At 45.6% G+C, this 4,902-nt stretch overlaps 1 long non-coding RNA gene across 1 annotated transcript; it reads right to left on the minus strand.

Annotated features, from left to right (window-relative positions):
• Positions 1 to 725: 725 nt before the first annotated feature.
• Positions 726 to 4,090, minus strand: LOC134461653 (uncharacterized). The gene is made up of 3 exons (XR_010037354.1): positions 3,874 to 4,090; positions 3,417 to 3,509; positions 726 to 1,969 (listed from the first exon to the last, which is right to left on the minus strand). It is a non-coding gene; the product is annotated as an uncharacterized LOC134461653 (long non-coding RNA).
• Positions 4,091 to 4,902: the final 812 nt, after the last annotated feature.

The raw sequence follows: 4,902 nt of genomic DNA on the forward strand, positions 1-4,902 counted from the left end.
ATAGAAGTGCAATATTGAAAATATGGTAGGCACGTTATCCATTATTCCTTGCTCGTAATTGTGACAGTTTTGTCAATAAATCTGCCTTCCAGGGGGCCCAGGCCATCTTAATCTGGCCCTTCTACTTCCCTCCTCAAAGCGTTTCAGCCAGCAGGTCAACCAAACTACAAACATGGAGGGCCAAAAATACCTGCCCACCAGCCTAAGATGTGAGCTGCGCATGTTAACAAAGATGTGGAAACATCACCCAGGCACTTTTTTGCCGCATATTGTAGCCTACCACTGAAAGAGGCAATATAAACACAACACCGTGCTGGCAAAGTCCATGAGCTGTTGAACAACCATTAACCCAACCAATTTAACTCTATTTGTCCACAGAATAAATATGTCTGAGAAATTTGTTAAATTGACTACTCCAATCACTGTGCGATGGCAGTGTTTTGTTGATATCACGATACACATTGTTTAATATTTAACCAGAAACCACTACATACTATGGGCTACAATTTTGCAAAAGGTGGAGATGTAAAGTTAGAAAATGAGATGGAACCCAGAAACATTTGAATAGAACTGAACTGGCAAACATATACAAGACCTGCTCGCTAACTGCTCATCCATACTATGTCACAGGCATAGGAGAAAATGGGAAAAGATAGTCATTGCACTATTTCTCTTTTAAAGTGACGACAGCTTTACGTGACAAAAATGACAAAGAAACTATTAAATGGAGTTAAAACTTTAAACAAATCTTTATTTACCGTGGCATATCTTTGCAGATGCTTTAAAAAAAAAAAAATCTGTATTCAGTATTCGGAATGGACGTTACACGTGTCACTAAATTGAAGATACAAAATAGTACTTGTGTGTGTGTAATACATGTTATTTCAGCTGAAAAAAACATCCGATCTGAACAGCCCCTCCATGAAGGGTTGATGAACAGACCATCATAAACAGCTGAGAGAGAGAGAGAGAGAGAGAGAGAGAGAGAGAGAGAGAGAGAGAGAGAGAGAGAGAGAGAGAGAGAGAGAGAGAGAGAGAGAGAGATCTGAGGTCGAGGTCGCGTCTGACAAGTTACCAGGGGGAGAAGAGAACAGGGGGATGCTGTGGTTGTTCTACGACAAGATGTGATGATTTAATGCTCAGTTACAGAATATTTACTGTATAGACATCATATTTGGCACGTCTGCACAGAGTCAGCGTGCATGTGCACGTACCCATTGCAATGCATTCCGGTTAGGATTTTCGAACTAAAATGCATTGTAATTTCAGAGTGCACATGCACTCGCGAACGTGCCCAATGCCGCACTACTGTGATGGTGTGACATCCAGACTGGCATCATGAAAAGGTGTGTTATTACACGCTAGTGCATTCCGCATGTTGGTGCAACTACTCTGCATGTAACTCGTGCTGTACAACGCCGCAGAAAAGCAGTTTTTGTCAAGTGATCAGGCTCACGTGAGTCAAGTGGCTTTGCTGTGGTGGGGCGAATTTATGTTGCCAAGCACGAAAATGCTAAGATGTGCCCTGACCCTCAACTATCCCCATCCCCAACCCTAACCTGTTAGTAAAGCTACATTTCTACCCTTTAAACTTTTAAAACTAATCCCCCCCCCAACCTTAACCTGTCACAGGGCATTGTAGGGCACGAGTTCACATGCAAAGTAATGGTGCACACCTGCGATAGGTGGTTCAAGTCGGCGTGTTATACAAATCTAGTGTCATGATTCCATGTTGAGACATGATAATTCCGCACTACTGTGATGGCGTGATGTGACATCATAATGCGCGACCATTGGAATGGCGCGCCGTTTCCCCTGGCGACCCACAGGCGCGACCTCTAGCGACTTCAGGAGGTGGCGCTGCATTTCTGCACGGCCGTCTGGCCCGAGGCCCCGCCCATTGATGACGTATCAGGGTCAGGAATCAACGGGGCCACACCATTCGCCGCCGGCAGCTTCTTCTGACCGCCTGCGGAGAGGGAAAGGGAACACTCATTTATTACACATGAAGTACCGGAGGCCAACTAGCAGAGTGTGGCGTGGAACGTTAGTAAACCTCCCTCCCAAAGCCTCAATACAGTGCGGTATCGTTGGGATATTGGACCGGCCCTTTAGCTCAGCACGCTTGTATTGTGACTCCCATTGCTGAACCAATGTTGTTGACAAGGTGGCAGGTTCGCGCCCCGAGGGGGACGAACTTTGCAGGAACACCTCCATCACACGCACGAACACACACAAACCTGAGTGGCAAGATAACATATTTGATACATTTCTCCTCGATTTCCTTCAGGATTAATAAAACATCTTTACTACTCAATACTCAGAGCTATATTTAGGGCCGAAACAGGCTTAAAGGGGTATGCCACTATTTTGGGGCTTAATACAGTTAAAATCGTTGGCTGGGGTTTATAAAGGTGGTAAAGTGTCTTATTTTTCATGTAAGCCGTTGCCTTGCTTTAAGACAAGTTAAAAGAGGGAGTATGTCGCTAAGCTAGTGAAAGTCAATGGATCCGTGTAGCATGCTACAATGCTACACGGATCCATTGACTTTCACTAGCTTAGCGACATATTCCCTCTTTTAACTTGTCTTAAAGCAAGACAACAGCTTACATAAAAAATAAGACACTTTACCACCTTTATAAACCCCAGCCAACGATTTTAACTGTATTAAGCCCCAAAATAGTGGCATACCCCTTTAACACAAACACACACATACAAACACATACATACTTACTAACAAAACCGATATTCTGATGTGCAATCCTCAGCCACAACCAACTCCCTACCCATTAGGCCACAGCCGCCCATGTACAGATACTAGCTTTGTCAGTAGTGGTACCGGGGCATTCACAATGTGGTGGCACAATAGCACACACAAAACTTTGCAGAATGTCTATGGCATTCACGATTGTCCACACATACTGAGGAGATCTTACAGAATGCCTACATGGCCTCTGTTTGGAGGGCCAAGGATGTATTTCTGCGCGGGTCTGCCGGGCCCACCGAGGCCCAGGGGGCCCTTTTCAACTTTTTTTTCAAACCCCTTAACCACCAACGGCGAAGGGTCTTTAACATCTTATTTGGGCCAAAATCCCTTTTTTTTTTAAATGAAAACGAGCAGCACACATGGAGGGAGGGTCCTTTCTTGCTGCCTGGCCCTGAGGCCCATATAGTCAAAATCCATCCCCTTGGATGGATATAGTGGGCCATTCAACAAAGTCATGAGGCCTGATGACACCCACCTGACCTTATGGCATTATGCCACCAGACAGCAGAAGACAAACAAGTTAAGACTGGGATTGTCGGGATAAGGGAACAGCCTTGTCTGAACCAGTGTGTGTGCTTGTGCGTGTGCGCAACTCACTGTATTAAAAAAATAAATGAATAAAAAAATCTCTGAGTAAATCGGATCTCACCTTTGGCCAGACTACATGGCGTGACGATCGGTTCCTCGGTCTGCTCCCCCTCCTTCAAAGAGGCCCGAATCTTCCGCACCACGTAGATGCTGGCTGCAAATCAACAGTGCAATGCCCGAACAGTTACAATGACAGAATTATTAGTGTATTCGTCTTTGACAGGCGTTAGATAGCTAGGTAGCTCGCGGCTTCAGGCGGACACTTTCACTGAAGTGAGGAACAAGTTTGGTTCAGGCTACGTCACGGGTTTGTTTACTTGGATAGCACGATGTCTCCTGTAATTCATTCCATCAGCATTTAAGTTTAATTCTCCTCAAGAAGTTATCAAGAGGCTTGTAGTATCTGGCTAGAGCTACTACACTAGCATCGAAACTGACTCTCTCGTGCTGGGTCGTCTGATATTCGCACTCAGCTGTAATTATTTCAGTCTATAGCAGGCTATTTACCAAATACTCACCCTTAATGAGAAGTCAGACCATGGCGAGTGAGGTTTACGACGTTTTTTCCTGAACGGGAAAGCCTGTGAAGCAAACGAAGGTGGTCTCCCCGCCGGACAGTCGACTGCGTTATCACTATCTTGAAGACTGTTACTCAAGACGCTATTATGTGGTTATTCAAGCGGTTATGAAAGCTTCACAAATACCTCCAGGAAGCAGTTCATGTTAGCCATGGATCTATACCCATCTGTGATTGGCTCATTGCACTACTCGTCAGCCAATCACTGTTCCCTTTACTATGGCTTGTAAACTCACATGTCAACACACAACAAGCCTATTAGACCAGGAGCCCAGGGGGGTGAGCCTAGTTGGGAAGGTTACCAATTTTTATGGGTACTATGATGTCTGGTATGGTCCCCAGATAGAGGAACAGCACGTCTGCCGGGTTCCCTGTGGTGGGTGTGGCCAGGGGGGCTGTAAAACTGGCACCCCAAAAATGGGCTAGATCAGTTGGTGAGGTTACCACTTGGAACCTGCTGTAAATTGTTCATCATAGTCCCCTGATAGAGAAATGACCACTGCCAGACATTTTTAGTGGTGGGTTACCCCCGGCAGACGCCCCCGTATGATGACACCCCCAAAAATGGGCTAGATCAGTTGGTGAGGTTACCACTTGGAACCTGTTGTAAATTGTTTGAGATGGTCCCCTGATTGAGGAATGGCCACTGCCAGACGTTTTTGATGGTGGGCGGGGCTTGCCAGACATCATTAATTTGGGGGGTAAAAAATGGGCTAGATCAGCTGGTGAGGTTACCTCTTGAAACCTATCATGAATTGTTCATCATATTCCCCTGATAGAGAAATGACCACTGGCAGACATTTTCAGTGGTGGGGGACCCCCGCCAGACGCCCCAAGATGACACCCCCCAATATAGGCAAGGTCATTCACATAAGGTTTGAACCAGACATGGTACAAAAGACAAACGACACACCACTTTTTTTTTTTTTAGATAATTCCAACGTGGGGAATTGATTGGAAGGGTCAACAT

This window comes from Engraulis encrasicolus, chromosome 13 (assembly GCF_034702125.1).
Source record: "Engraulis encrasicolus isolate BLACKSEA-1 chromosome 13, IST_EnEncr_1.0, whole genome shotgun sequence".
NCBI classification, from domain to species: Eukaryota; Metazoa; Chordata; class Actinopteri; order Clupeiformes; family Engraulidae; genus Engraulis; species Engraulis encrasicolus.